Consider the following 19,965-nt stretch of genomic DNA (forward strand, 5'->3'; position numbering starts at 1 on the left):
CTCCATGGCTGAGAGAGTTCTCCCAGATGTTGAAGTTACACCAGTGCCTTTTACTCTTGCAGCTTGCCAAAAGTTTGTCCCCGATGTAAGATCATTCAATAACCCGAAGAACTAACTGTTTTTATCTCCATAGCTGCTGCCAGACTTGCTGAGTAATTCCAGCCCTTCTGCGTTATTCTTTTATAGGATTTGAGCTTCCCTAAGTCAGTGTAATGAAGAACTGCAATGCTGGAGATCTGAAACACAAAAATGCACCAATTGCTGGAGAAACTCAATAGGACTGGAAGCACAAGTGGAGAGAGAAGCAGAGTTAGCATTTCAAGTGCTGTGACCCTTCTTCACAACTGTTCTGGACGCATGCCAGGATATTTACTCTGTTTCTTTCTCTCTCTCTCTCCACCGGTGTTGCCAGACTGGCTGAGTTTCTCCAGCAATTTCTGTTCTGACACTTTCACAAGGTTGATGTTTGTTATCCATCCTTAAGTGCAAAGTGTCTTGCTTATGCCAATTCAGAGGGCAATTTAAGAGTTAACCACATTGCTGTGTGTCTGGAGTCACATGTAAGCCAGACCAGGTAAGCATGGCAGTTTCCCTCCTGAAAGGACATTGGTGAACATGGGCTTTTATGACAATTGACGTCAGTGCCATCGATACCATACTGAGACTAATTTTGTGTTCCCCATTTATGATTTGAATTATTCACATCTCACCTCTTGCTGTGGTGGGATTTGAACTCATGTTCCCTGGATTACTCATCCTGTGACATTATGTCCACACTGTTGTTTCCCAGCCTTTGCTATTTTGTGTTTGCTCTTTATGTCTTAGTCCTCAGATGTTTGGGAAATTGAACCTGTTTTAAAGATTGCCCGAAACCTGCCCCTTTGACCAAGTCTTTGGCCACCTGTCCTAATCTGTGCTCCACTCTTGTAATTTTTAAAGGAATTCTCATTATGTTCACGTGAAGCACTTTCAGATAGTTAACTGTACCACAGGTATTATTTGAATGCAGCTTGTATCCCTATCTTAATATCTGAAAATAGAGGGTCATATTTTAAAAGTAGAAGACAAAAATGAGGATGATTTTTTTTCTTTCTGATGGTTGTGTGTCTTCCTCAAAAGGCAGTGAATTCAAAATCTTTAAGGCAGAGGTAGACAGGTTCTTGCTAACCAAGTGGGTGACAGATTGTCGGGGATGTGGAGGAATGTATAGCTGAGGTTGTATTCAGATCAGCCATGATCTTATTGAATGTTGCAGCAGGCTCGTAGGGCCGAGTGGCCTACTCCCGCCCTTTGTATCAAGCAGTCTGTGTCTCCCCTCTTATAGCTATGAACTGGATAATTCCTTTCCAATATTGCGCCTTGCAGACAGTTAAGTGAACACCAGGTGGCCTCCTATTGGGAGCAGGCATATTGCAGCAATTGCAATATTTCTTGTGTTCATTTTGTTGCTTCTCACTCAGTGTTGCTGAGAATCATCTAAATAAAAACCAAAACACTTCTATAATTATCACACCAATGGAAGTGTTGGTTTGGATGTAACATTGTTGAATAAGCCATTCCCAGCTTTTCCAGAATTCTGTGTTTAAAGCCCTCGAGTCTGGTTTGTACCCCTGAAACAGTTCTTATCAAGGTCATATTTGACATCCTTTGTAACGGTGACAGGAATGAACATTCCCTCGTCGACCTGCGGACAGCCTTGATCAGAGTTAATGACAGTACTGACCCTCTCCAACATCGCTGTATCCTCTGGGAGGGTCTGCTGTTAGTGTCTTCCGTTCTTATTTATTTAACCGTAGCAGCTGGTGTTGGCATCTATACTGGTGATATCCAACTGTGCCTGAACACCACTTCTCTCCCGACTCCTCTGTCATTCATAATTTACCAATAATTTCATCTGAATGCCTGCCCAATTTCCAGCATTGGATAACCATAAACATTCCCTTAGTTAAATATTGTGAAGTGTGAAGCCATTGTTTTAGTCCCCAAGTTCGACCTGAGCACCCCCCGCCCCTCCCCCAAATCCAGTAACTCTGTTGACATCCTTCTTGTCACATTTAAAACTAGGATCGATAGATTCGTGATCAGTCGGGGGATGAACAGTTACAGGAAAAGGGCAGGAAAGTGGATGTGGGGAATGCCAGATCAGCCACGATCCTACTGAATGGAGGAGAAGGCTCAAGAGGCTGAATGGCGTATTGCTGTTCCTATTTCTTGTGGATTCCGAGCCCTTACCTCTGATACAGGGCCCTGGCTTCAGTATGTGCCATTACTGAGAGTGCTGATGTTCCCTTGTGTCATATCAACAACTTAGCAGCTGCTGAAACCTCTTGCTCCTTTGTTACCTCTGAACACAATATGCCAATGTGTTCAGGGGAGGCGATGGCCACTTTATTGTCACCAGACCATTCACCCAGGTAATGTTCACGGGACTTGGGTTCAAAACCTGCCACGGCAGATGGTGGAATCTGAATTCAATATAAATCTGGAATTAAGAGTCAAATGATGAAATCGTTGTGGTTTGTTGTAAAAACTTATCTGGTTTCCTGCTGTCCGAACCTGGTCTGATCGACATGTGATTCAGATCCACTGTCAGCTGGTTGAATCTTCACTGCACTTTCAATCAAAACCTCCAGGCGGAGGTTCACTATAACCTCCCTACTTTTGTACTCCATTTAAAGGCCAATCTCCCTTTTGCCTTCCCTATTACTCACTGTACTTGGATGAAGAGTTCATGTCATCCTTACCACCTGCATTCGAATCAACTGTATCTACTGCAGTCTTGGCAATAGTACATTCACTTTACTTATCCAAGTAATTCATATAAATATAGTAAATAATTTTGTGCCCCAGCACTGATCCCTGTGGAACGTTGCCAGTTGTAAGTTGCGATCCTGAGCATGCCCCTTATCCCTCCTGTATCATTGGTTAGCCAATCATCTATCCATACGATTAGACTGTTTCCAATATCATGTGCATATCATTGGCTCTGCCAGCAAGTCTTCCCAAACCGTCCTTGAAAAAGTGGTGGTGAGCTACCTCTTAAATTACTTCACAAATATGATGTGGTCTATAATAAAGGTTCAGGAGCGAGTTCCAGGATTTTGATCAATAACATCGAAGCAATGCGTATATGTCACAGTTGGAATGTTGTGTTCACACTTATCTCCTCTTGCTGGTTGAAGTGATGGAGTGGAAGCTGCTCTTGAACAGCCGCCACTCATATAATCAAGCCAGACAGACCGATTGTGGCCAGAGACACTGCCATGTTGCCTTCTCATCAATCTACGTTCTTTCCATCCAAGTTTTAGTCACATCAACTGCCTCGCAATGCTGTATGGCCACAGTAAACTATAATAACGTGAAGATCGCTGGGATGATTTTCTACATCCGACTGCAATATAATCACAAATCATTGTTTCCAGTTTTGGTGGAACAAACGACATCGTATTGGTGGATAATTACAGTTAGTGCAGACACAGCTATCCATCGATATATATTAATTCTGATCACTTCAATGGCCAAATTTCAATTCAGAAACCAAGTGCTCTCGGCTGTTTGTAACATAGACAACATGACAAAGTGGCTCATAGGAGGAGAAATGGGGCATTGAGGAGGAGTGAAATGTTTGCTTTTGGTCACCTCCACAATTGTTAGAAAATCAGGTTGAAACGATTCTTAAAAGGTGGCTGAAGTAATAATGTGGCATAACACTTCAGACAGCGCAAAGTGGAAGATCACTTTCTAGTGGAAGAAAAAGATATTTCTTATTTCTTAAAGAACTGGGAAACAGAAGAGGGAATGAAATCTGACTTGGGAGCTATTTCCTATTTGTTGAGAATGTTGTTTCATAACAGTCTTGGTTTAGAGCATAAGCTCTTCATCAGGAATAAAGGGTGGCCCAAGGGGGCTGAGAGGTAAATGGGAAGGAAGTGGGGCTGGATGAATGGCAGCTGGGAATGCAATAGGTAGATGGAGGTAGGGATTGATGGTAATAGGTCAGAGATGAGGGTGGAGCAAATAGGTGAGAAGCAAGGTTGTCAGGTATGACAGGTCAAGAGGTTGGTGTCGAATTGGAAGGTTGGATCTGGGACAAGGTGGGGGAGAGGAAATGAGGAAACTGATGAAATCTACATTGATACCATGTGGTTGGAGGGTCCCAAGTCAGAAGGTGAGGTGTTTTTCTTACAAGCGTCGGGTAGCAAGAGTTTGGCAGTGGAGGCAGCCCAGGACTTGCATGTCCTTGGCGGAATGGGAGAGCGAGTTAAAGCGTTCAGCCACAGGGCGTCGGTCGTTTAGTTTTAGTGTCCCAGAGCTGTTCCCTGAAACGTTCCGCGAGTTGGCGTCCAGTTTCCCCAATGTGGATGAGACCATATTGCAAGCAATGGACATAATCTTATAAATAGATTGCATAAATCTTAGCCTGCCAGAGTTCTTTTCTTTAATTACATTAATGAAAATTTTAACTAAATTGGGTGACTGCATGAAACGGTTTGTTGGTCAGATTTGAATCATCACTCCCAAATAAGACAATGCCATGAATATCAGTGAACTGCTCTTTTTGTTAAAAATCACAAGTTCTTGATGTATTTTCACAACTTACTAGTATTCACATCTGCACATTCAATGTCAAACTCTGACATCAGAAATGAAATTACACCATTAATTTTGACTTTCAATATTCGAAGAAGCAAATTAATAGCACACAGTCAATACCCAGTCTGATTAATATGAAATTAAATTTAACCAAAAAAACATAAAACCAAGCTGGGAGATAAGAAATGGGGGAAGGGCACAAAGCAAGAAATGCAGCATCATAGAAGGTGCTCCTCCAGGGAGTGTATTTTACCAACTACCGCTGCTAAATATAAACACTCTGATATGATCCTCCGGTTTTAATGTAAACCATAGCCCCATACAGTAGGTACCATTTAAATGAGTTAAAAATACAAGCCTTGAGCAAATCCAGCCTCCAGCCGGATCCCCCGCTTCTTGGAGCTTGGACCTTCCTCAAGCTCCTGCGGGTCGTTGAACTCCTGGGCTCCAGCTGCCACTCCTCCACTGAAGAAACTTTGGGAAGCAGATGCAAAGGCAACATACAGAACAGAGCACCATTGTAAATGAAAGCAGCTTACGGAGACATTGGGCAATAGCATCACATGGTTTTTACCCATCGACCTCTCAGTTATGTGCCCAGCACACTCACGCAGCACTACTCTGCTTCTGGATTGTGGATCAGTTTAAAGTAGGTCCTATATCTCTGATTACATTGGTACACAAGGCAGTGAAGAAAGGTTTCAGCACACTGGCCTTCATCAATTAGGGAATTGAGTATAGATGTTGGCAAGTTATGTTGTAGTTATACAGGACGTTGATAAGGTTGCACCTGGAATATTGTGATCAGTTTGGTCCCCTCGGTGTTCTGACTTCTGACTTCTTCAACTCTGGGTTTGTGTTGAACTTGATGGGATACTTTGTCCAACTCAGCATGTTTAAACAGTATCGCTCAGATGATTCATTTGAAACTATTCAGGAAATGAGCTCAATAAGATTGAACTATTCAAAGTTACTTGGACCCTATTTTAAAATTACATGAGGACCAGTAGTCAGAGACACGTACAGCATGGAAACAGACCCTTCAGTCCAACTTGTCCATGCTGACCTGATATCCTAAATTAATCTAGTCCCATTTGACAGCACCTGACCCATATATTCTGGCAGCTCATTTCATATATGTACCACTCCCTGCATGAAGACGTTGTCCCTTTAATATATTTCGCCTCTCACCCTAAACCTATGCCCTCTAGTTCTGGACTCCCCCACCCCTGAGAAAAGACCTTGTCTGTTACCCTGTCCATGCCCCTCATGATTTTGTAACCTCTATTAGGTCACTCCTCTGCCTCCGATGCTCCAGGTAAAACAGCTCCAGCCTATTCAGCCTCTCCCTGGAGCTCAAACCCGACAACCCCCAGCATCATTCCCATAAATCGTTTCTCATGGAGAAGTTAACGTTTCAGTCCTGAAGAAGGGTTAATACCCAAAACGCTGACTACTCCACATTCTGAGGCTGTATTCTCCCAACCTCATGCTTGCAACTTCGGGTTGCAATATGTAGTGGCTCAGTGGTTACCACCGCAGCCTCACAGCGCACGGGACCCAGGTTTGATTCCAGCCTTGGATAGCTGTCTGTGAGGAGTTTGCACAATCTCCCAGTGTCTGCATGGGTTTTCTCTGGGCGATCCTGTCTTCTTACATAAACCAAAGATGTGCAGGTCATGTTGATTGGCCATGCTTAATTGCCCATAGAGTTAGGTACATTAGTTAGAGGGAAATGGGTGTGGATGGGTTACCCTTGGGAGGGTTTGTGTGGACTTGTTGGGACAAATGGCCTATTTCCTGTAGCTAATCTCATCTGCACTAATTTTGTCTCTAACGAATGGCAGAGTAGACTCGACGGGCCCAATGGCCTAACTTCTGCTCCGATGGTCTTGCGGTCTGAGGTTTATTTGGATCATTTCATTGGCAATGTGCAGTCCCTGGCTCAATGAGCAGCAGTGCCCCCGCTGGTGCTTCCGCAAGTTGCAAGCAAACATGAACCTCTTCCCACACTCGGGCCAGCTGAAGGGCCTCCCACTGCTGAAGGACACACAGGTGTTTCAGCAGGGTGGAGGAATCACTGAAGGCCTTCCCACACGCAGGGCAGCAGAAGGGCCTCTTCCCCTCTGTGGACCCACTGGTGTTTCAGAACCCTTTCAAATTTCACAGTATCGTTCTGATAGGAGACCAGAATTGCACACAATATTCCAAAACTGGTCTAACCAATGTCCTGTACAGCCACAAACATAACTTCCCAACTCAAATACTCAGGCAGAGGATTGCGAAAGCTTTCAAAACCCACAAAAAACAAACAGGAAAGAATGGAGGGACAAACGAATTTTTGAAAGTCAGCTTGGAAGCATCAATGAGAAATCGGCGGACTGGGTTTATTGGGTACCCGTTCTCCTTAAATACACGATATACGTATTTCTCTTCTGCTCTTCGTAGTTTCTCTGTGCTGCAGTGTGTAGTGGCTCGTTGAAATAATGTCCTGATGCAGCAACGTTTGTGGGTGTTGGGATGATTGTTTCTGTGGTTAAGTATTTGGTTTGTGTGTGTTGTTTTTCTGTAGATGCGAGTTTGAAGTTCCCCCATTGACTGTTCGCTCTACTGTGACATCTAAGAATGGTACTATGTTGTTGTTCTCCTCTTCAAACCAGGAGCCCCCCTCAGCCCCAAAGCCTCACCATTTGGAACACCAATATGCAGACGAGTCAAAGGCCTCCACTGAAAACACCAAGTCGAAGATTCACGCCACTCCATTTACTCCATCCAAGAATTCCTGAACACCAAAGACACTAAGATAGAAGAGGATGGAATAATGCTGTCCTTTGACATAACAGCCCTGTTCACATCCATGAACATCAACTTGGCCAAACAAAACTGAAGACACTACTCGAAGAACCAGAGACACAAACACAGCACCAACTTCATCAGCAAAGATAGCACTGTCAACCTCGTAGAACTGTGTCTTACCACCCACTTCATATTCAGTAACAAGCCCTCCAAACAAATCAACGAAATACCCATGAAACCACCAGTATCAGGATTCCGAGCAGAAGCAATAATGCAGAGACTCGAACAAACAGCCCTTCCAACGATCCACCCAAACTTTGGGTCCACTACAGTGATGACACTTTTGTCATCAAAAAATGAAACAAATTAGAGGAAGCCTACAACACCATCAACAATATCCTCGCTGACATAAAATTCACAAAAGAGGAGAACAACAACAAAGTGCCATTTCTAGATGTCACAGTAGAGCGAACAGTCAATGGTAAATTCAAAACAGCGTCTACAGGAAAACAACGCACACGAACCAAGTACTGAACTACAGAAGCAATCATCCCTCCACAAACAAACAAATCTGAATCAGGACACTATTTCAACGAGCCACGACACACTGCAGCACCCAGGAACGACTATAAATAATTACACAGCGCATTTAAGAAGAATGGGTAGCCTGCACCCCTGAAAATGTTTTCCCTGACCGGGAATCGAACCCGGGCCGCGGCGGTGAGAGCGCCAAATCCTAACCACTAGACCACCAGGGAGATGCGGATTCCGCTTGTCAGCTCTCCTAAAAATTACTTTCCTGCCCGGAAATCGAACCTGGGCCGCGGTCGTCAGCAAGCTTTCACCTGTGCATCCAACAATGTCATTTCTTGTGTCCATTGCTCCGGATGCGGTCTCCTCTACATTGTGGAGGCTGGAGACTCCTCGCAGAGTCCAGTCACGGCGCTTGAGGGGATATTTCCAGGACACCCGCAACAATCAACCCCATCACCCTCTGGCCCAACATTTCAACACCCCCTCCCACTCTGCCGAGGACATGCAGGTCCTGGGCCTCCTCCATCGCCGCTCCCTCCCCACCCGATGCCTGGAAGAAGAACGCCCCATCTTCCGCCTCGGATAAATTCAAACCCAGAACATTAATGTAGACTTCACCAGTTTCCTCATCTCCCCTCCCCACACCTTACTTCAGTTCCAAACTTCCAGCACAGTGCTATCCTCATGACCTGTCCTACCTGCCAATCTCCCTTCCCACCTATCCGCTCTACCCTCCTCTCTGACCTTTCACCTCCATCCCCACCCCCATTCACCTATTGTACTCTTTGCTACCTTCGGCCCAGCACACCTCCACCCCCCAATTTATCTCTCCGCCCTGGAGGCGTCCTGCTTCCATTCCTGATGAAGGGCTTTTGCCCGAAAAGTCGATTTTCCTGCTCCTCGGAAGCTGTCTGACCTGCTGTGCTTTTCCAGCACCACTCTGATCTAAACTCTGGTTTCCAGCATCTGCAATCCGCACTTTTGCCTACCCAATAAACCCAGTGTGTCGATTTCACATCAACAAACTGACACAAGCAGACACAACGTGTGCAGAAACCCTAGCCACATTACTTTACATAAAAGACATCTGGGAAATGATGTCCAGACAACTCAACGCTCTCAGCATCATGGTAGCCCACAAACCTACCAACACACTTAAACAGCGGCTAATGAACCTGAAATACCCTATACAAACAACCAGCAAACGAATGTTATTTACAAAATACCATACAAGGAAATATATACATGAACTCTGCCGCACAGTTCTCTGTGGCAAGAAATGCTGGGATGAGATAAGGAAGATTTTTTTCAGCCAAAACGAATCGGCACTAACTGGACAGCCATTTAAAATCAACGCTGTCAGGCCAGGATGCAAGATCCAACAGGATGAACAGATTTCTTATTTCCTGAAGATTTACAAAGCTGAGACTGGGTTTTGGTGTTTGTTCCCTTTCCACTCCCAGGAGCCGCAGTGGTTGGGGAGGTGAGTTGGAGAAAGTGAAATATGTCCATGAGCAGCGTGTGGGGCGATTTCAGCTTCCCCTCCTCTGACAGCGCTGTGACGTGACTCTGATGTTCTCAGGGACACTTACTGACGCAAGACAGTGAAAAGATTCCCATTCCCGCAAATCAGGAATTCAAACCGTATGCCGGCTTCAGGACAATGAAAAAGATTAATTGGAGTGCGTGAAGAAGCTGTGAGCTGCATTTCAAAGAGGTAGGTGGAGTCACATGCCTCATCCATTGCGCCCTGGCCCTGTGCGTACCTGACGCCACCATGCTGCTGAGTTCTGACGTTAACACAGACATGCGCAGCAATGGGAACATTCACAAGAGGAACAGCCAAAGATAATCACCGTCACTGCTTACCTTCCATTGTCCCAACTTGGTGAAGCAGTATCTTTCACTGGCAAATAAAACACATTCGTCCTCAGGTGCCTGCTTCATTTCGATCACGACTTCACGCCCCTCACTGTTCTCGTCTCATTTCCAAACACTTGGCTCATAGCCTCAAAAGTAGCTCTGTGGGTATCTGCTTGTTCCACCCTGACAGGCAATGGGTTGCAGATTTCCAACCCCTCCACTGATGTGAATCTTAAAGAAGAAACCGGGGAACAGTCTTCCTTTCTTTTTGACGACATTTCTCAACTGTCGTCGGCAAGGTTCACACCTGCGTGGGGAAACCGCAATCGATCTCAAATCCATCGTATTAACCACTCGACCCACGAACAAAGAACCACACTGACAGCTTCATTTCCCAGGTCTCTCTGCCTGTGGAGCTGAGAAATAGTGAGTTATTGCTGGGTTTGTTTGAATACAATCACTTCACAGGTTTCGAAAGGGTTACATATCTGCACATGGCGAGTCTGGTTGTTTCATCACGAAAGATGAAATAAACTTTCAGTTAAAAGCAAAAACAGAAATTGCAGGAACGACTCAGCAGGTCAGGCACCATCGGTGGAAAGAGAATCAGAGACAATATTTCAGAACTCTGTTTTCTCCCACAGGTACTGCCAAACCTGCTGAGTTTCTCCAGCAGCTCCTCTTTGTGTCTCTGATTCTCAGCATCCGCAGTCCTTTACGTTAGAAATTAAATCAATTCAACCTCATGTGCAGGAATGAGAATCCTTTCAATTTCCCAAAAAATTGTCAGAGATTTCAAGGCATTTGGTAAAAAAAGTAAAAGTGACATTAGGAAGAACACTTTCTTGTCCCTGTCCGACCGTGACAAGGAGGCAGATTCAAGAACACAAAAGGGCATTCGGTGGTCATGTCCAAAGTAACAATGTGGAGATTTACAGGGCGAAGGCAAGAGAATGATACGAATAGAGACTCTCATTTACTTGCTGTGTAGAACCAGCAGAACTAATGTGGGCCTCAAATTGCGCTGTGACACGTGTTGTGATTCAGAGTGAACTCACAGTTCAATCAACGGAAGGTGGGGATTTAGAAAAGTTTATATTTATACAATCTCCTCACGTCAACGCAACAACAAAGTGGTTTAATTATCCGCCAGTGGAGAGAACCCGGTTCCTGGAGATGGGACAAAGAGCTGGCTCAGGGATATCAATCTACATTGCTCTCTTTGCCACTAGTTCAGAGGGAGAACATTGGAGGGACAAAGGAGAGAATAACGATCTGTGTCGGGTTTGACGAACTGTTCATGGAGACTATTCCTGGCGAACAATAAGTCGTGTGTAACAGCAGACGATGTGATAACACGGCCTCGTGTGGGTGTGGTAGGGATCAAGGGCATGCGGGAGTTCGGATCCAAATAATATTGAACTCGATCTTGAAGACTGGAGGATTCCAAACGGAAAATGAGGCGCTGGTCTTCCATTTGGAGCAGAGCTTTGCTGGAACACTGCTGCATGCCTGAGACAGAGATGTTGGCCAGGGAACAGGGTGGCGTGTTAAAGTGACAAGCAACCAGAAGCTCATCGCCTCTGGGTGGGCTCGAACCACCAGCCTTTCGGATAGCAGCCGAACGCGCTGACCAATTGCGCCACAGAGACAGGCGATGATATGGGTTGCGCCATCACTTAGGGGAGGCTATTAGTGAATTCATAAGTCAGCCTCCCGGCCTCGAATTCCAGTTGTCGTCTATCAGTTTTACTTTTCCATAATAAAGCCTGGGAGATTTATTGTGGAGACACCGGGGACAGGCTGGAGACACATCCATGTCAGGAGGAACGAGCTTTCTTACTCCGGGGCCGTCGCCCTTCGAGCCTTTCCGTGTTTTGCCTGTTCCCGAGTTCTCTCATTGGCTCGGAGGCGAGAAGGGGTTTGAATTCCTGATGTGCAGGAACGACAATTCTTTCAATGTCTCCGATCAATTCATGTCCCGAGAACATCAGAGTTAATCTCCCGGCCTCTTTAACAAGGGGACGGTGTCTGGACTGTCTCTACTCAGTCGGACAGTTCATCTTTCATTCTCCTCTAAATACGCTTCCCAAAGAGTTTCTAAAGATTCACAAAGCTGGAGACTGGGATTTCTGTTTTGCTTCATGAACATTTTTCCATTTCGTAACTGACAATATTTTGCCAAAACCTCTTCCCAATTGTACGCCATGATTCATTTCCAAAGATGAGGAATTTCCATTTTGGAGAGACATTCCCAAGGTTGGGAATGTTTGCTTTGGAGCAAAGAAGGTTATCTGGAGATTTCCTGGGGCTGTTGGTAATGATGGGAGAAGAAGCGGTGGGAATGGGCAGATTAATGATCAGAAGAATCAATTGCCAGTGACCAGAGTCAGTTACCAGAGGACAGGGATTGAAGTTCTTGAATGAAAAGCAGCACTTGTTCCGATTAAACACAGAGAATACTGCAGAAAGCCAACAGGACGAGCAGCATCTGTGGAAAGGTAAACAGAGCTGACGTTGTGAGGCTGGTACGTTGTTTGTTCAGAACCCGAGGTTCCTGCATGGCAATCAATTCCCAGACATGAGAAAACGTGATTTTATCGAGACGGGTTTTGTGAAGTTTGAGCGATAATGCAGCCAACAGGAAGTCATTTAAAATCGCCAGTGAAGAAAGCATAGTCAGCAGGTTACCACCCTGAGCGGGGGAGCCCCAAAGAATCTCTACGCCAGCACCTTAAGTGTTCGGCCACAACTACACGCCCAAAGTTGTGGTCTAAAATTTCTCATGGAATGGTTCGAACAGAAAAGGTGAGTATTAGGCTTTTCCTGTCCGCGCCATAGTCCCAACGTATTCTGTTCCCCTGGATTTGATCAGGACAGAGGAGACTGATGGGAGATCGAACTGAACTACACACATTGATGAGTGATAGAACGGGTGGGAAGGATCCATTCCCATGCATAGAGAGATTAATAATCAGGGCCGAAAATAAGGAGCCACTTCAAGAAATTTGGGGTTCATTCAGCAAAGCTAATGTGGAACTGTTCACAGAAAATTGTGATGAAAGTCTCTCGAGTTATTTTGATGAGAAGTGTTGATGATGCTAATACAATCGATAGGATGAACGTAGATTGGTAAATGTATTTAGTGACAGTTCTGTTCTAGCCCTGTGAGCGAAACCCGGATCTGAAGGAATAAAAGGGGAATTAACAACATCGATCTGAAATTGGATACGTGACAAGAAACAGAGCCATCATTAACAGTTGGCTTTTGAACTGGAGAAGGTTTCTCGTGAAATTAGCTTGAGGCTTGAGGTATGCAAGGTCAAGATAATTTAGGTAAAACACGGAAACGCGATCCTCATTAGCAGACAGTGAAAGGATTACAAGACGCAAATTAAACATTTTCGATAAGTGATACAGTGGACTGGGAAGATAAGTATTATAAACTGTGAACAACAAAGTTGTTGAGCACAACACTTACATTCAAAGACCGAAAACATCCAGGTCCTGATTAATCAGATTGCATTGTGGTGCTTTTCTGCAAAACATCCACTTGCAATGTCCTAAAAAAGAGTGACAAAACCCATCCCTGTCAGCCCAAGATAGAAAATCCGAAGGGATGAACGTTTGCTGATTTTCTGAAGATTCACAAAGCGAAGACTGGCTTTTGGTGATTGTTTCCTTTCCACTCCCAGGAGCCGCAGTGGTTGAGGCGGTGAGTTGGGGAAAGTAAAATGTGCCCGTGAGCAGCGTGTGGGGCTATTTCAGCTTCCCCTCCTCTGACAGCGCTGTGACTTGACTCTGATGTTCTCGGGGACACTGACTGACGCAAGACAGTGAAAAGATTCCCATTCCCGCAGATCGGGAATTCAAACCGTATGCCGGCTTCAGGACAATGAGAAAGATTAATTGGGGTGTGTGAAGAAGCTGTGAGCTGCATTTCAAACAGGTAGGTGGGGTCAGATGCGTCATCCATTGCGCCCCGGCCCTGTGCGTATCTTACGGCACCATGCTGCAGAGTTCTGACGTTAACACGGACAAGCGCAGCAATGGGATCCTTCACAAGGTGAACAAACAAAGATAATCACCGTCACTGCCTCCCTTCCACAGGCCCAACTTTGTGAAGCAGTATCTTTCACTGGCAAAGGAAACACCCTTGTCCTCAGGTGCCTGCTTCATTTCGATCACGATTTCATGCCCCTCACTGTTCTAATCTCATTTCCAAACACTTTGCTCACAGCCTCAAACGAAGCTCTGCGGGTATCTGCTTGTTCCACCCGAACAGGCAGTGGGTTGCAGATTCCCGACCAGCCCCAATGTGAGTGAAATATTTTTCCCCCTCCACTGATTTGAATCTGAAAGAAGAAGCCGGGGAGCAAGCTCCCTTTCTTTTCGACGACATTTCTCATTTTGTAGTCGGCAGGGTTCACACCTGCGTGGGGAAACCGCAATGGATTTCAAGTCCATCGCATTAACCAGTCGGCCCACGAATACAGAACCACACTGACAACTTCACTTCCCAGGTCTGTGTGCCTTTGGAGCTGAGAAAGAGTGAATCATCGCAGAGTTTGTTTGAATCCAATCACTTCACAGTGTTTCGAAAGAGTTAAATATCTGCACACGGTGTTTGCAGATATTTAGGTGTTTCATCCCAAAAGATGAAATGAACTTTCAGTTAAAAACAAAACTAGAAATTGCAGGAGGAAATCAGCAGGTCAGGCAGCATCCGTGGAAAGAGAATCAGAGGCACCATTTCAGGATTCTGTTTTCTCCGACAGGTACTGTCAAACCTGCCGAGTTTCTCTTTTTGTCTCGGCTTCTCCGCATCCGCAGTCCCTGACGTTCGAAATTAATTCAATTCAGAAACCCCTTTGTGGAGAAGATTTCCGTTTGGGGAACATTTTCCTGACCCCATCAAAAGCACACAGCTTTGAAACCAAGGAATAACAACGAACACACCGCCCCTGGGTGGGCTCGAACCACCAACCTTTCGGTTAACAGCCGAACGCGCTGACCAATTGCGCCACAGAGACAGGGGACAACGAGGGTTGCGCCATCGCTTAGGGGAGGCTATTAGCGAATTCATAATTCAGCCACCCCGCCTAGAATTCCAGTTGTCGTCTATCAGTTTTACTTTTCCATAATAACGCCTGGGAGATTTATTGTGGAGACACTGGGGACAGGCTGGAGACTCATCCACGTCAGGAGGAACTAGCTTTCTTACTCCGGGGCCGTCGCCCTTCGAGCCTTTCAGTGTTTTGCCTGTTCCCGAGTTCTCTCATTGGCTCGGAGACGAGAAGGGGTTTGAATTCCTGATGTGCAGGAACGACAATTCTTTCAATGTCTCAGATCAGTTCATGTCCCGTGAACATCAGAGTCAATCTCCCGGCCTCTTCAACAAGGGGACGGTGTCAGGACAGTCTCTACTCAATCGGACAGTTCATCTTTCATTCTCCTCTAAATCCGCTTCCCAAAGAGTTTCTAAAGATTCACAAAGCTGGAGACTGGGATTTCTGTTTTGCTTCATGAACATTTTTCCATTTCCTAACTGACAATATTTTGCCAAAATCTCTTCCCAATTGTACCCCTTGCGTCATGTCCAGGGATGAGGAATTTCCATTTTGGAGAGACATTCTCAACGTTGGGAATGTTCGCTTTGGAGCAAAGAAGGTTAACTGGAGATTTCCTGGGGCTGTTGGTAATGATGGGAGAAGAAGCGGTGGGAATGGGCAGATTAATGATCAGAAGAATCAATTGCCACTGACAAGAGTCAGTTACCAGAGGACAGGGATTGAAGTTCTTGAATGAAAAGCAGCACTTGTGCCTAATAAACACAGAGAACACTGCAGAAAGCCAACAGGTCGAGCAGCATCTGTGGAAAGGTAAACAGAGCTGGCGTTATGAGGCTGGTACGTTGTTTGTTCAGAACCAGAGTTACCTGCATGGCAATCAATTCCCAGACATGAGAAAGCGGGACTTTATTGAGACGGGTTTAGTGAAGTTTGAGCGATAATGCAACCAACAGGAAGTCATTTAAAATCGCCAGCGAAGAAAGCATAGTCAGCAGGTTACCACCTTGGGCGGGGGAGCCCCAAAGGATCTCTACGCCAACACCTTAAGTGTTCGGCCACAACTGCACGCCCAAAGTTGTGGTGTAAAATTTCTCATGGAACGGTTCTAACAGGAAAGGTGAGTATTGGGCTTGTCCTGTCCGCGCCATAGCCCCAACGTATCCTGTTCCCCTGGATTTGATCAGGACAGAGGAGGCTGATGGGAGATCGAATTGAACTACACACATGGATGAGTGATAGAGCGGGTGGGAAGGATCCATTCCCATGCATAGAGAGATTAATAATCAGGGCCGAAAATAAGGAGCCACTTCAAGAAATTTGGGGTTCATTCAGCAAAGCTAATGTAGAACTGTTCACAGAAAATTGTGATAAAAGTCTCTCGAGTTATTTTGATGAGAAGTGTTGATGATGCTAATACAATCGGTAGGATGAACGTAGATTGGTAAATGTATTTGGTGACAGTTCTGTTCTAGCCCTGTGAGCGAAACCTGGATCTGAAGGAATAAAAGGGATATTAACAACATCGATCTGAAATTGGATACGTGACAAGAAACAGAGCCATCATTAACAGTTGGCTTTTGAACTGGAGAAGGTTTCTCGTGAAATTAGCTTGAGGCTTGAGGTATGCAAGGTCAAGATAATTTAGGTAAAACACGGAAACGCGATCCTCATTAGCAGACAGTGAAAGGATTACAAGACGCAAATTAAACATTTTCAACAAGTGATACAGTGGACTGGGAAGATAAGTATTATAAACTGTGAACAACAAAGTTGTTGAGCACAACACTTACATTCAAAGACCGAAAACATCCAGGTCCTGATTAATCAGATTGCATTGTGGTGCTTTTCTGCAAAACATCCACTTGCAATGTCCTACAAAAGAGTGACAATACAAATCCCTCTCAGCCCAGCATAGAAAATCCGAAGGGATGAACGTTTGCGGATTTTCTGAAGATTCACAAGGCTAAGACTGGGTTTTGGTGATTGTTTCCTTTCCACTCCCAGGAGCCGCAGTGGTTGAGGCGGTGAGTTGGGGAAAGTAAAATGTGCCCGTGAGCAGCGTGTGGGGCTATTTCAGCTTCCCCTCCTCTGACAGCGCTGTGACGTGACTCCGATGTTCTCAGGGACATTGACTGACGCGAGACAGTGAAAAGATTCTCATTCCCGCAGATCGGGAATTCAAACCGTATGCCGGCTTCAGGACAATGAGAAAGATTAATTGGGGTGTGTGAAGAAGCTGTGAGCTGCATTTCAAACAGGTAGGTGGAGCAGATGCGTCATCCATTGCGCCCCGGCCCTGTGCGTATCTAACGCCACCATGCTGCAGAGTTCTGACGTTAACACGGACATGCGCAGCAATGGGAACCTTCACAAGGTGAACAAGCAAAGATAATCACCGTCACTGATTCCCTTCCACAGGCCCAACTTTGTGAAGCAGCATCTTTCACTGGCAAAGGAAACACCCTTGTCCTCAGGTGCCTGCTTCATTTCGATCACGATTTCATGCCCGTCCCTGTTCTAATCTCATTTCCAAACACTTTCTTCACAGCCTCAAACAAATCTCTGCGGGTATCTGCTTGTTCCATCCGAACAGGCAGTGGGTTGCAGATTCCCACCAGTCCCAATGTGAGTGAAATACTTTTCCCCCTCCACTGATTTGAATCTTAAAGAAGAAACCGGGGAGCAAGCTCCCCTTCTTTTCGACGACATTTCTCATTTTGTAGTCGGCAGGGTTCACACCTGCGTGGGGAAACCGCAATGGATTTCAAGTCCATCGCATGAACCACTCGGCCCACGAATACAGAACCACACTGACAACTTCACTTCCCAGGTCTGTCTGCCTGTGGAGCTGAGAAAGAGTGAATCATCGCAGAGTTTGTTTGAATCCAATCACTTCACAGTGATTCGAAAGGGTTAAATATCTACACTTGGCGAGTCGAGATGTTTCATCCCAAAAGGTGAAATTTCCGTTAAAAACAAAACTAGAAATTGCAGGAGGAACTCAGCAGGTCAGGCAACATCTGTGGAAAGAGAATCAGAGACAACATTTCAAAATTCTGTTTTCTCCGACAGGTACTGTCAAACCTGCCGAGTTTGTCTTTTTGTCTCGGCTTCTCAGCATCCGCAGTCCCTTATGTTAGACATTAATTCAATTCAGAAACCCCTTTGGGGAGAGGATTTCCGTTTGGGGAACACTTTCCTGACCCCATTAAAAGCGTGCAGCTTCGAAGCCAAGGAAGAACAGCAAACACTGCCACCCTAGTTGGGCTTGAACCACCAACCTTTCGGTTGACGGCCGAACGCGCTGAACAAATGCGCCACAGAGACAGGCGTCGGCACCCGCTGTGCCATCGCTTAGGGGAGGCTATTAGTGAATTCATAATTCAGCCTCCCCGCCGAGAATTACTGTTGTTGTCTCCCGCGCAGTCTGGCGAGAGATCCCGGCTTTCTTAACTTGACTTGTGCAAAAATGCCCGATTAAACTTCTCAAAAAGAACCTTCGTGAAACGAGGCTGGGCTCCCTGGAGTACGAATGGGACAGGAAGTGAAATGATTGGAGATAGCATTGAACAGGTTGACGTGTTTACTTCCCTAATTTTCTTACCTCTGTGCCAATTGGCACGTGGCTTGGGCAGTAATGTTATTACACACACTGGAGCAGTGGGATTTGAACCTGAGCCTCAGGGCTCTATGGGAGACTACAGCTGCACCACAAAAAAACCCTCTAGTAAATAGGTCCACTTCTGTTGAATGAGAGGAAACAGCTTCCTCCTCAACATGAGACACGACCAGTGTACCCTCCGTGCCCATTACAATAAATTGAGCCGCCTCCTGTTGAATGAATGAGTGGGAACCCCTCTCCGAGCTCCAAGAAGCGGGGGGCCCGGCTGGAGGCTGGATATGCTCAAGGCTGGTATCTATTAACTTATTTAAATGGTACCTACTGTATGGGGCTATGGTTTACATTAAAACCGGAGGATCATGTCAGAGTGTTTGTTTATATTTCGCAGTTGTAGTTGGTAAAATACACTCCCTGGAGGAGCACCTTCTCTGATGCTGCATTTCCTGCCTTCTGCCCTTCCCCCATTTGTTATCTCTCATCTCGATTTTACATTTTCAGTCAAATTTAATTTCACATTAATCAGCCTTGGTATTCACTGTGTATTATTAATTAATCTGTTGGATTGTTGTAAAACAAAATTAATGGTGTAATGCCAGTAAGTTGTAAAAACAAATCAAGAACTTGTGCTTTTTAAACAAAAAGACGAGTTCAATGGTATTACTGGCATTGTCTCCTTTGAGGATGATGATTATAGTCTGACCAACAAACCATTTCATGCAGTCACCCAGTTTAATTAAAGTCTTTTGGAAAATAATTCTGGCAGGCAAAGATTTATACAACCCAAAATACGGTTGGTAATCATGTGTATTCTTATCTTTTAAACCGTAACAGAAGGCATGGCGGTTTGAGACTGAAACTTCGCTGGAAAGAATGTAGATTGATGAGGGAAGTCAAAATGGCAGAGCCTGGGGCCACAATCTATCAGTCTGGCTTGATTGCATGAGTGGTGGTGGTTCAAAAGCACCTTCCAAGTCATGACCTCAACCACCAAGAACAGACAAGTGTGAACACAGGCTTCCGACTGCAAGATATATCGCATTGTTTCTTTGTTATTGACCAAAATGCTGGAACTCACTCCTAAACATTGTTGCAGTCCACATCATATTTGTGAAGCAATTTAAGAGGCAGTTGAGCACCACCCTTTCAAGGTGTGTTTGGGAAGAGTTGTTGGCACAGCCAATGACATTCACATCTCATGAAATAGTAAGCAAAGAGCCCACAGTGTTGGGAGGCTGTATGTTAGCATGGATAGAGGATTGGCTAACTACCACAGTTGTGGTAAGGGGCATGTTCAGGATGACAACTTGTAACTCGTGGTGTACCACAGGGATCAGCGCTGGGGCCAACATTATTTACAATATATATACGAATTACTTGGATAAGTAAAGTGAAGGTACTATTGCTAAATTTGCAGAAGAGACAGTTGATGTGAAAGCAGGTGGTGAGGATGACATTAGATATCTGGAGAGGGATATAGACAGGTTA

General features: G+C 45.3%; 3 non-coding genes across 3 annotated transcripts; all 3 read right to left on the reverse strand.

The window, feature by feature from the left end:
- Nucleotides 1-8,075: 8,075 nt before the first annotated feature.
- trnae-cuc (transfer RNA glutamic acid (anticodon CUC)) lies at nt 8,076-8,147 on the reverse strand. Its single transcript has one exon. It is a non-coding gene; the product is annotated as a tRNA-Glu (tRNA).
- A 3,217-nt stretch (nt 8,148-11,364) lies between these two features.
- On the reverse strand, nt 11,365-11,438 carry trnan-guu (transfer RNA asparagine (anticodon GUU)). The gene has a single exon. It is a non-coding gene; the product is annotated as a tRNA-Ser (tRNA).
- A 3,307-nt stretch (nt 11,439-14,745) lies between these two features.
- On the reverse strand, nt 14,746-14,819 carry trnan-guu (transfer RNA asparagine (anticodon GUU)). The gene has a single exon. It is a non-coding gene; the product is annotated as a tRNA-Asn (tRNA).
- Between the last annotated feature and the right edge of the window lie 5,146 nt (nt 14,820-19,965).

The sequence above is a fragment of the Chiloscyllium plagiosum genome, unplaced genomic scaffold, assembly GCF_037043375.1.
Source record: "Chiloscyllium plagiosum isolate Xiang-an unplaced genomic scaffold, Cpla_swu_hap1 HiC_scaffold_27, whole genome shotgun sequence".
In the NCBI taxonomy this organism is placed as follows: Eukaryota; Metazoa; Chordata; class Chondrichthyes; order Orectolobiformes; family Hemiscylliidae; genus Chiloscyllium; species Chiloscyllium plagiosum.